Source organism: Varroa jacobsoni, unplaced genomic scaffold (genome assembly GCF_002532875.2).
Source record: "Varroa jacobsoni isolate VJ856 unplaced genomic scaffold, vjacob_1.0 scaffold_737, whole genome shotgun sequence".
Lineage (NCBI taxonomy): Eukaryota > Metazoa > Arthropoda > Arachnida > Mesostigmata > Varroidae > Varroa > Varroa jacobsoni.
Window position 1 is genome coordinate 17,533 of NW_019213639.1, and position 13,372 is coordinate 30,904.

Consider the following 13,372-nt stretch of genomic DNA (forward strand, 5'->3'; position numbering starts at 1 on the left):
GAGGCCGGTTCCTTGCTGGAACTCGTTTATAATGGGTTCTAAATTCGATTAATAGAATAAAAAGGGAACTAAGCAACTGATCAATGAACTAAGCTAAAAACAGCTTCTTCTACCCGAAAAAAGTTAGGCTTTATACGTGCCCATAAGTCTGTTTGCACACATAGAATACTTTAGACATCTTCTCGAGATCATAGCAGACGAAGCGTAGTCGTGTTCGGCAGTCGAGAATTTCAAGGTTTCGGTACTCAGAAGGCTAGAAAAGCACTAGCCTCAAGGAGGATACGTAAAGCTAGCTATTCGTCCAGATCCTATGATTATATAAATATTCAGGAATAGCATTCCGCTGTTCAACAAAACGGATAGAAATTATACTAACGTAACGAAAAATACCGACGGGTTTTTTCTCCAGAACAAAATCTCAGCCCCAGTGCTCTTGCTATTAGGGGCCCCGTTCAGGTTATTACAATTGGGGCAGAAGCATAATAACATTCGTGCCAATCAAACACTGGTCCAGCTTTATCATTCATCTTCAAGCAAATTAGGTGACGGCACGATCCGACGTGTAACTGTTAATGGCCCTACCGTGAACATTCTAACATCATTAATGGCTTTGAGACTGATGATAAACTGCTTGCTAGAGGTATCAGGCCACCTAAGCGGTTTTCCACCAAACCGTTCGTCTGGGCAGGTGGCAGGGAACCTAATAAACCCTATCAGTCAGATGGTTCGTTTAGTTCGTCGATATGAATAAAGTGCCGAAAAAAATTCTTCGGGATTCGTTAAACGCGCGATATATAAAGGCCCATAGCTACGCTCAGGAGCGACGTTGAGGAAGGGCACTTGATAGAGATAAGCGACTAGGTAACCCAGGGGATGTCGACTGGACAAACATCAAGTTGGGACAGAGAAACTGGGTGAGCCTTAGTCCGTTCGTTAACGGTCTCTTACATCAACTGGTCAAAATAGAGGTATTGATGCAGGCAGGCGATTTATGCATGGAAGCAGCGTACGTTGAAGCCTTGTCAACCATATCATCCTTATCAAGTAAATGGGTAGTAGATTGCGATGATCCTACAACCGAAATTGAAATCTGACATGTAGATCTTGACACGTGAGGCATCTCAAATGTAGCAACAGCTACATCTCGAAAATATGCCGGTTTTAAAAATAGGTCAATTAACTGTCCGGCAGTCTGACAAGTTCCATACTTCTCATACATAGTGCTTTTCCAATATTTAAGTTTGGGATTTTGTATTTAAGATATTTAAGTATATATAGCCCGATGCAAAATGAGATTGGCGTTATCCAAAATTTGCTACAACAATATAGTCATCAAGTTTATGAGGGACACGCAGCCGAGACACTGTTTACAGCGTCGTTATGGGCTATTTTTGGGCGCACATTATACCCATAGATTATCCGCTTTATTAGTCAGCCTAGTACACGCTACAATCGAGGTAAATCTCGCTGATCGAAAGAAGCCCAGGCGTACGAGTGGTAGGCGCGCTTCTGTGTCATGTGGACCCTGTGCAACTTAAGGCAGATACTTAGAGCCCTTTTGAGTGGGGTCCGTGAGATCAAAGTAGTTACAGATATAGCTTATTTAGCGTGTGCCCTAAACGCTATAGTGACACGACTTTGATTCTTTCATATTCACACAGCTTATATATGACACGCTCATACGGACAGCAAAAAGTGGCGTACATTTTTGCAGTCAGCCATTTACAGGTTGCTTTTATTGTGCTACCTACTCTATTAACAGGTAAACTCGAATGACTTTAGCCTGCTACAGACTATAGAAAAACAGAGAAGCTTCAATATATAACGAAACTGTCCAATGGATGCCATTATGCTAAATAAGAACACCTGTCAAGGTAATAATTATTTACAAACATGTGCTAGCTGTGATATGACATTAGTACTAACAACTTATATGTGATTTATGACGATCGTTAACCGCTTTCGAGAGGGCGGAAAGGTCTGCCTTAAATTTAGTCAACAGCCTCAATGTGACGTCTCGGTCGGCCTGTTGGGTAGCTAGCTAGCTAGCTGTCTATAGCCCACTTCGAAACGCATACGCAAGAGTGCAAGGCAATACTTCAATGATGCTCACTTTACACTAAATAACTGGGTCAATAAATGAAATCAACGTATATATGTAATTATTTCATTCATAAAAAACGATGGGTCTGTGGAGCCACTAAGTAGCGAGAGTCAATTTAACCGTTTCTGTCAGCTGAAAGGAGATCCTTGGATGTTAATAATCTTTAGTTTGAAAAAGGTGGAGGTGTCTTCGATCCTCCGATTGGCCTCTATGAGTCCCATAACAGTTCACGATTCGTCTTCGGACTAGTAAAAGCAATTCTGAACCATGTAGAATCGATATCGAATTGTTTGAAGCTTTTTGAAAACGAGCGAGGCAAAATTATACGGCCAGTGCTAAGCTAAAGCCGGAATGAAAATAATACGCACAAAGATTTCCCTATGTGTTCCATCCTGGAACATTACAATATGATATGGACGTTTAACCTATAAGACTTGTTCAATATTTAGCAAGTTTTAAGCATTAAGCCCACAAAGGGTATCGATGTAGTTCCAAAACGCAATTGATTTCATTTGTTATAGTTTTAATGATAGCAGTGCAGTAGAATTGATCCAAGCCAATTGGAAATCCACGTTATATATAAGAGTCTTAGCATGTGTTTATATGGTCAACCGGGAGCCGTCGACAGACAGAGTGGCTCGCGTGCTTCGTAGATTCTTGTTGTACTCAAGCTTTATAAGATCGTCGATTTTGATCTTATTACACCACTGATGTTATTCCCGCTTTAACTCTGGACGCAAACATTAGTTCTAGGGAGCAAAAATAACCACCGATCTATCTTCGCTAGCTTACTGCGACCAACTTACTAACATCAAATAAAGTTCATTATGTTCTCTCATCGTACAAAAAACACAATCAGAACCTCACGTATGGTGTATCACAGATCATGCCTGTAGACTAAAGCTTGGAGAAAGTTGCCCATTTACTATTTTGGATAGAAAGCTTTAGAGCCCGTGCATAACGACTACTGCTTTAGATAGGTAACTGTCACCCTTTGATAGGTTCTGGTATAGCTCAGTGGTCGTTCTTAAAAATTCAGAGAAACATATTTTCCGATATACCTTTCATTTGTAACCAGTAACGCTGCAAGCAGCATACCATACGTCTAGTAGTACAAATAATGAGATGGTTTGTTAAGACGATTCAGACTGTGCTAATGCAGGCTTGTCAGGCTTGCTATGTCTAGGTTCTAAAGGACTGAGAGAACATAAACTTTATTGCTATAAATGCCACACTTTTAGCAAATTATTCATAATTTTGGCTAGTGGTGCCCTTAGAATAGGTCAGAACCTTTGCTGACACCTTGGACCTAAGGTTTTTCAATTCACATCGCTGGAAATCATTTTTCAAAATAACGAGACGTATGAGGAAAGGCGGAACAACGGTTCGAAGGTCTATCCGTCATCTCTTTCTCTTCGTATACCAAGGCCAAAAGCAAGGCAATATTTCAACTTTGGCATTTAAGGCGGCGGTTATTTCCTCAGTCCCATCAGTATGTCCTTCAATACGGAAGGTTTACTTTATGCATATGCCCAGTTGTCAACATTGCTGCTTGCCCTGCCAAACTTGAGCAGTTTCTATTTTTGATAATACAATCTACGTACCACGAACCCGCTTGTTCGTACAGCAGATATTACGTCCAGGGCTTTTCAAGTAATATTAGGGTGAAAAATGACCGTAAGCATTTACTTACAATTTCAATAGTTTGCTTCATGTGTTTCTGGGTGTCATTGTTGTGAGTACTAGCTGCCGTGTGCCCTACGACAACGTGAGAAGAAAATCAGCTCAATAGGTAACTACTTTGTCAAATTCGCTTTTTCAGATTTAAGTTCGGGCGATGTTAAGTTATGGCATAATGAATAGCTTCCCTGTGACTGGTGGTTTTAACGGTTAAATATTAGACGCACCTGTATTTATTCATCTATACGGCCCTACCCGCAGAAACGCGTACAAATGCTTCCCTAAGATCCTCTCAAACGATACGAATCATTCAATCAATAATTACGTTCACCAGCCGCCCATCTGTTTTCAATGGGTAATAGTTTCATAATGGGCAGCGCGCGCCCACCAGAGCTGGCAAGCACAAATCTGTTGGCGAAACACCGCGTGAGTTTAGTAAAACCGATTCTGATGCGATATTTAATAGAAAAAGGTGATTTAAAAAAAAACACCTAAAAATAGTTTTTTTTTTTTAATCAAAAGTAGAAATTAATAGACACGACTTTTTGGCCGCAACAGACAAGCCAGTCAGTCATACGCCCACAGACGCTCCACAGAAACAGTCGATAAACTAAAAAAGTGATACAATTGTATACAGAGAGCACTTTTGGCGGTGTTAATCGATGTTGCCTGAATGGCTATGAGAGCTCATATAAATGATTGACTCCTTATAAGTATAGGTGATGCGCATATTCAAGTTACCATAAACGTCGATTCTTTAACGCGACGTAGATAGGGTTTCCTTTCAGGTTCTGTAAGTTGATATATCAAGTTTATATTGCTCTCTTCTGGAACAGGAACACAAATAATCTTTTTTTCATTAAAGATTGTATGGAAGTGCAACCGTGCTGCAATATAATAAAAGTAATCTTCATCGGCTCGAACCTTGAAATTCTACTTACGGGTTATTCTATCATTGAGGCATTCGTTTCATTGTGGCTCATACCGAAAAGTGTGAAAGTATACCGGTATAGCTCCTTGGAGGTTATTTCACAACATCGTTGATCAAGGCATGCTATCCAGCGCGTAGGGATCTATGATTTTTTTGCATGGATTTGTCGGTCGTTTCATTAATGTTGCCTCATACACTGATCCTGTGAGAGAAGTTCACTTGGCTCAATTGTAGAAGCGTCCACTCCTTGAAGCTGCCTTCCCTTAATACACAATTCCATTGCCGATTATATCACCAGCACAACTAACATTCCAATTTCAATATCCTTCCATTCTGGCCTTACTTTACAAAGTATCATAGCAATGTCATGTTTCACTCGATACAGGACGTCCTGCTTTTATTTACGCTACAAAATAATAGGCAGTTTTTTTACACTATCTTAGTTGGCATTACTGGCAATCATAAATCGCAGAAATGCTTGTATTTGAATAGTGTGAACAGCAGGGCTAAGAGAAATAGTCCAGCGTATTCGCTCACATCGTAAATTTTAGTCTGGTCTTATTCGATCGTTGGGAATTTTTCGAACTACATACGAAAGCTTCATACACAAAATAGGTAGTCACTACGTTTTATTTATAGTAACGGACTGAATGCGATATGCACACGACGGTACCAGGATGACTCATCGTGTCCCGAAATTATATTGAACTTTGTCCCGGCGGTTTAGTACTATTTGTTCAATTTAAATCAGAGATATATACTCGATCTTCTATTTCCAACTCCCCTCTACTAGCCCTTATCCACATGACTGCCAATGTCGCGATGGGTAGAGTTTGACCCTTAATGTCTTCTCGATGTTATTCCCTCGCCATTCAAGAGAATGTCCGGATTACGTCCGGTATTGCCGTTAGACACTCCATCGAGTGACTGGCTTCTCACACGAAATTAAGTCCGCCTATGTCCGGCATCGAACCTAGACCACAAAATGCCCCTGGGATTAGCAGGCAAATATGTTAGTCATACCTTTAGGCTAAAAAAAACAGTAAGTGTTTATCCGGGGTGTAAATTTGGAGTTGAATTTATGCAAAAACTATCTATATTATGTTTCATAAAAGATAATAGGAATGATCACAACCGATTAAACATACTTAAGGTAACGTACGTGACATAAGATGGAGAAGTGTCTGTGTTTAATTATGCTATGAATTTTTGACAGATCACATCCAAATTGGCAAATCCACAATCCTAAATGTGACACCATCCTACCACTAAATTTATTTGACAAGGTGTCGAGTCCGCGGGTATCCAACCAATGGAAGAAGCACGTTCCGGCGTCCGAGCATTTCTGTAGAATCATTTAATATTCTAAAGATGGACAGCTGCATTTACCTGTCACATTACACACCCTATTTTCCGAGGAATAAAAACCAGACAGCGGTTAGTTTTGGAAAGGTGTTAAGTGAAGAAAAAATAGCCTCTTATCACAAATTTTCACAAAACGAAGCTACCGCAAATGGTTTACGTGACGCGGGACAACTCTACGATGGAAGCAAACTTCGCCTGCGGCAAAGGAACAGATAGGGAAAACCTGCTGCCCTCTGCCGCTCTTTGTCGCGTCTATGAGGAAGCTTAGAACAGTCTCTGAGCTCGTCAGATTTCAATACCAACAACAGCGGATACAACGTACACTCTATAAACAGTGAAAAGAAGAAGATCAGACAACTTCACTGACATATCAGCAGAAAGAAAGTTAGCGACACAGAGCGGTCGAATCGTTTTGTGGCCAAAAAGACCTCAAGCGATGCCGATCGTTAACCAGACGGTCCTATCTCTATATTAATTTTTTTCCAAGTATATGTAACAACAAGTGTTCTTTGCCGTGTTTGTCTACTGTAGACAGGGGCGTCTGCGGACTGACTTCATAGCCAGGCGTGAACAGGCGCATTTTGTTTCGTGCTAAAAATTGCCAGCAGTAACGGCAATATCTCGAAGTATTCAGTTTAACAGGATCTCTTTTTCAATACAACTTCATATTTATATTGCCATTCATCTCGCAATACACACACATCTAGAAACGTTTTCCTATAATTTTTCGCCTTTAATTAACGTTATCCTTAGGCTGTACACAAATTACACGCCTCAAGCAAGGTCCACCAAGGTATGACCAGTCGCTACACACTCTTGAGATAAAATAATATAATGCATCCTACATTTTTAATATTATGACATCATTGAGATTCATACTAGTCGATGTTACGTTATCTAAGTTCGTCCATTCATTCATTCATTCGGAACAGATAGAAAGCTGTCCTCTTTTTTTCAGTTATCCTCACTGTGTTTCATATTTGGAGCTTCGGTGGGGATAAAAAAAAGAGTGGGCACGGTTAAAAATTCCATTTCTTTTGTGAAGACCTATTTTGAAGCTTCCTTCAACTCCTCAACAAGCACGGAACGGTATTTCTGTTGGTGTAGTGTCTAACAAACCCCACAACTTTCGTCGTGTCAAGACTGTTATATACAGTAGAAGACGCAAAGGAGTTTTCGAACGGAAATTAAATTCTAAAAAAGCTGATTTTGACATAAAATAGAACGATAATTTTCCGTAGGAATAACGCTATCTGAGGTAGCAAGTTTATCTGTGCTAACACGTAATACATGCCTCAAGGTACACTATGCACCTTGTCACAGGACCGTAATATACAACGTCAACATAATCGCTCGATTTTGGACATTAGAGAGGTTCGATTATTCTCAAAAAGAAAAATAAAACTGTACAGAGAAATAAAGCTATAAGTGCCTCTTAAACGGGCTTCTTCTACATTTGGTACCATGTGGTGCCGTTTTTCGTGTCCTGCGCGAAGTAAGCCTTAGACGAATTGCGTATTATTAAGACGCTACAAATTATATGTAGTAAATTTGTCAGTTTGTACCCCAAACACAGATCCAGATAGCAGTAAGGCTGATCGAGTTCGCGAACCAGTTTAATGTTGTACTCGTAAGCTTTAACGTATCGCTTCACGCTTCCATGTACAGAAAAACTGGACTCAGCTCGTGAGATTTGACGAGCATTATGGGTATTCACTGGGGTGCAATAAGGCTCACTTATAACATCACCTAAACTAAATATTCTTACTTTTATTAGGGTTTATCATGGTTCCAAATATTTATATTGACCTTAAGTGCTCCTTATTATATGTTTCTAAAATTGAAAATAGTGTGCTTAGTTCATTGTGCAATTGCTTTTATATCTAATAGATTGCGTGCGAAAGTATAGCGCGCGTCTTTTTTCAAATTCCCTATATTACTGTGTGCCGACAATTATTAGCGTATTTCAACTACTCTTCGCTATTACGGGTAACTTATTCTTCTATTATAAATGATACGGCAACGTAAGCAGGTTCCTTACCAACATACTGCCCAATATGTGAAGAGGACTCGGCATTTCCCAAAATCGCCAACCTCGACCTTTTCACACCCTACATCTTCGTTTGCGCTGCCACCCGGTGGCCAGTCGCTCGCCAGTGTTCAAATTCAGCTATTATCTGCTCTACTAAGCCGGTGTCTATCTAGAAAGAAGTGACGTGTGGGCACGAAATGCCCTCTGGCCGCATACAAGTTCTGTTGCAATTGCCTAATGCGAACCTTTATCACGTTATCGATGAACATGTTGGTATTACTTGGTGCTATATAATTCGGACAATTAGAAAGAAATTTTACTGAACTTCAAGTTGCGATGTGCTCTCGCGTCATACGTCTCGTTTCTCTCGTTCCTCTTTACAACAAACAGGCCGTGCAGGCAAACACATCTTGCCACGTACAGCCGGTTACTTCGCTACACAGGTAATAAGCTATCCACTGATATTTTGTATAGCTTGCCGACATGAAATACTGAAAAACAACAGCCACTAGATTTCGTTATTTTATGTCCGGTAGTAACAATTTATAAATATTTGAAAAGTCTTGGCGTCGGTTGTTCGCAGCGGCTTATCATGCGTTCATCCGCAATCCTTCGTACTAAATTAAAGCTTTGTTCCGGCTGAGAACACTAACTCGTCATGACAACGGGAAATTTATTATTAGTGTAATGTAAACTGAAATGTCCTGTTTCGCAAAAAAAAAAACATGAAGAGAGGTACAAGCTTGGTGAATTATTGCGAAATCGATATTTAACTATACTGTGACCAAGGATGAGCTGAAAAACTCAAATTTTACCTTTGCACAACGGAACGCAAGATTCGAACACGCGACAAAAAAACGATATGGCTTGTGGGGTGTCGCCGACGCCGATTGAACTGCTTATTGTTCCCGTCCGCCGAGTACATTTACTGGTAGATCGTCGGTTAAGGGGTGCTAGGTAAGCAGCGCCCAGTCCTCAACGATGATGTTCAAGACGCTTTCTGCGTTTCGCTGCGTGGGCAATCACAATCTGACAATAGACACGGTATGAGAAGTACGTGATTTGTTCAAAATTATCGTTATGTAATGTATTTTCAAATATCTCGTTGTCTCAGCTGTTTCTGTCTACGGATTACGAAGAATATAACTTGAACAATGTACATTTATGTCCATGAAGAGAGCTGATGTTATTGTTTCGAGATAAAAAAATAAGTTAAGCAACTTGTAAATATTTAGGCGAATGAAGTTTGTAATGAGTCTAGTTAAATTTCGTAAGTAAAATCTCTGCTTATTTGAACACATTGTGTCATACATCTAATCTCTCCATTGATGCAAATACACAGTGAATTATCAATAATAATTTTGGCACTGGCCGTACCAACAAATAAACAGGTATTATATGAATAAGAACTGCATGTATTGAAAAGCACTGCTGGAACAGCCATAATATCTAACTAAGTACGAAGGATGCTGCATTTAACAATATAGTTGATTTTATTTGCTTTTTTGCCCCTGGCTCCATATACCTCTCTCTCTGTTTTGATTGCCCAGAATGTTTGTCGTAAACAAAGCATATTTCGCTGAGAATCATACAGTGTCAAAGTTACGTTCTGATGGCGTCGCCCAGAGCTGCGTCATTACAAATCGACAAAAGCTCTACGCTTACTCAGGCGATAAAGAAATCGGAGTGCTGGAACTTGATAGACTGGATAGAGCGATGGACGACACCTCCAATCACTTTCTCAAGCTTGCAAATCTTTTGCTGAAGCCAGATAAGGCTTATTTCGAACCTTCTTTTTATTTGAATTTTATTATACTAAGCAATCAAAACTAGCTTTTTCACTACCAGGCATTGCTAAAAATATATATCGGCTTCTCAGTAAACTCCTCTGAGTTTTTTTGCAAAAACATAAATAAGATATCGGACTATTTACATACGCAAAGGTATACACGGTTCTGCTTATCGCCCTGAATAGACACCAAAGGACCGCTAGACTTGATTTTTGAATACATCACAGCTGTAGAAAAATAGGACCAAGCTGTACTAAGCTACTTCAGTAAGAGGCAGGTATACAACAGCTACTCGTAGAAGACAACCCTGTTTCAGCGTATAATCAATCCAATGCTCCGTAAAGCCAGACAGCCCTAACATCCCTTTTGTAGCTAGTTGTTCTTATTCTCGGGTCTTCGGGCCTAGACGGTTTTTCTCAATTTGGCATTCTGCCCTACGCTGGACAGTGAAGGCAAAGACTGTCAAGTCTATACCGCTATGTTGCTTCCTTATACAAACTTCATTGCCATTCCAAAGCCACATGCAACTCGTACCTAGCTACTTCCACTCTGTCTTTCGAGTTTTCATTGCATACTCAGCGGGGCTTCTCCTTCAATGGGGATTGTTCCCTAACGTCTTTCGTCGTAGAAATATTTGGTGCTTGAAGTGGGAATAAAGTTACCCGTGGCTCAGTGGCGAAGACATGTGGCCATCTAATGCTGTCTGGATTCTCCGGCCACGATCCTAATCCTTGAGGTACGTAAATCGAATCTGTAGCCACTCTTCTAAACAGCTTGCAGAGAGCGTAAAGAAGCTTGAAGCTTAAAAAGAACGGTTGTGGTGTTCCGGTAAGAAACAGATTCATAAAACCATAAGGAAATTATTAACAGGATTAAACATCACCTTTATGATAAAGTTTTGTTCGTCGTTAAGTTACTGCTTTATTACATCTATCCGTATATGGCTCACAGAACAAAAACTGTTAATTTGAGTTTCGCCATGAGACATGATAATGAAATGGTGGCTATTAAGCCGACGGCTAGCTGACTATGGCGCCACTAGCTAACAAAACAAAGATATTCTATGTATTCGAAGACGTACATACCAGGATGTATTGTTTAAACTTTCACTAACATTATCAGCAGTTTTTAAAAAATACGATATGTTCTATTTAGATTGGGAGAACGTCCCAGCATCAGACATCAACAGTTCGTTCTTTATAAATTCACGCCAATCCGATTCCGTCATGTAATTGCTATTGAATACAAACAGTATGAGTATAGAATACCCTTAAACAGGGGTCCATTCCCTAGGTTGCATGTATCGCCACTGGCGAAAATAGATACTCTTTAGGGAAAGCAAAGTACCGAATGGGGAGGAAAGGTGAAATAGGTACTATTGTTTACCATTCTCTTTGTTTAAGACCAAGTTGCTTCCAACAAACACTTTCGGGCAACCATAAGATGAAGAGCTTTATGGTACCTTACCAAAGCAACACGACCGAGCGCCCAGTTAGTTTGAGTTGATGCACCGCTGAAAAAAAACAGAGGTGGCGTCTAGGACGTGTATCAGTGTTAGCAATGAGTAATCATGACTACGTGAAATGTCATAAGGAGTGGACGAGCGTAAATGCAAAAGGCTTGAGTGTGTATCATTGAATGGACACCTTTTGTTTATCAAAGAAATGATGATGCCATACCGACTGCAACCCATCCGATTGATTTCTTCTGTTTCGTGCCTGGTCCCAATTGCCTCTCTCGATAAATGCTAGAGCATTACAAGAGTCCATTTCATGGTGCGTGAAACGATAATGGGCAGGTAGTGGGTATAGTCCGAATGTAGTGTTGACGTTGCCTTATTAATATTGACATTGAACCTGTAGCCCCTACTTTACTGATAAGACCACGAGGATCAAAAGCAATTCATTTGTCTGTTAAAGGAATTCTATGACAGGACCCAGTTCAAAAACTATAATATGGTATAGGAGTAATATAGTAAAGTATATACAGTAATATAGTATAAAAGTTTATTGTTATAATACATATCCTTGTTTTCTAAAAAATTACTTTCTCCCCGTATGTATCGACTTGCGGATCAAATCCCTTCTCAGTAAGAAGCGTATAACAGCTAAAGCGTTCTATAGACCAATTGTTACAAAAGTAGATCTGAACAATATGCCGAATGAAGAAAATACTCCTCACTCTGTTTTACTTAATCAGATACAACAAATTTGTTCGGAAGTTGAGAACCGTGTCTATCCCGTTTTATGGTATTAGGTCATTGTTTGCTAGAATTTTTTTCAACTAGATTTATCTATGCAAATGTTTCTTTTATTTGCAGAGAAGGTTCTCGCTAGAGACGCGTTTCCGTTGTCCCGTTTCAGCAAGCTGAGTCTTCTTCTACTTTACATCCTTGCTCTGTCTTCATCCCCCACAGACGTCACTTAGTTAGCGTAACATTCATTCAAGCACTAATCCTAACCCCCCATCGCACTCAACCTTCCGACCCTACTGTTCCAACTAGAATACTGAGTTTCTTCTTTGCTCGATACGTTTGCGTCAATCCAGGTGGGCTTATTTTTTTTTCCACTGGACGAGGTCCTGTCTATCGTTCAGGAAAAGGTCGTGTCCATAAGGGGAGGCCGCACAGCTAGATCCTGTGCTCGCTATAAGGAGTTGACCGAGTCGTCAGCCTAAGATCCACAATGAGGTCAACAACAGCAGACTGGCTTGCCCTCCTCATTGCCACCGCATTACTTCACTTGATCGCTTTGCTTGTCGCTCTTGCTTCTGTCTAACAATTTCTCGGGCACATTTATGTTTGCAGCCGCTTGTCCGCCAGCCTGCTGCTGTGTTTTTGTGTCATCGCATCGCTGCTGCTGCGCTGTGCTCTTTTCCTAATCTTTAAGGCTGAAGTGGTTGGTACATATGTACCCCTAGGATGCTCGTGGAGACCCTACCGACCGACGTCGAGAATAGCAGAAGATTTGCTAGAAGAATATGCCCCTCCGACCTATGAGACTAATGTTTTTATGTAGCACCAGGAGATTTAGAATCATAGGCACAATGTTTTATTTGATCCTGCCCAACGTCTGCAGATTAAACCACCTCGCCCTGCCAGGAAATGTCGTTTGTGCCAACATCGCAAAGTACTAATCAGGTAAAGCGTAAATGTACTAACAAGCACAACAAACATGCCGACTTTATTGTGAAATTCTGACGGTGCTGAAGTCATATTGAATAGCGTATCTAATCATTTTTTTACCATTCATTTTCTTTCTGCTATTTGAATGAAATGTAGTCTGGACGTTTCCTTACATTAGGCAAATTGTCTAGTGTACACATCATAGAACTTGGTAACCCTTCAAGCATTTTTATCATCTTTCCAAGTCATAATAGAGTAACAAACGTAACATTATAACAAAATGAGACTGCGTTGGCTTTGGTTACTTAGTTCAAAAAGAAAAAAACCAGCAACGGACTACAGGAAA

General features: G+C 40.3%; 1 long non-coding RNA gene across 1 annotated transcript in view; it reads left to right on the plus strand.

Annotated features, from left to right (window-relative positions):
- The first annotated feature begins 12,776 nt into the window (after nucleotides 1–12,776).
- Nucleotides 12,777–13,372, plus strand: part of LOC147753113 (uncharacterized) — a 74,234-nt gene continuing 73,638 nt past the window's right edge. Inside the window, exon 1 of the long non-coding RNA XR_015312168.1 lies at nucleotides 12,777–13,041. This is a non-coding gene — a long non-coding RNA (uncharacterized LOC147753113). The remainder of the gene's footprint in view (nucleotides 13,042–13,372) is intronic.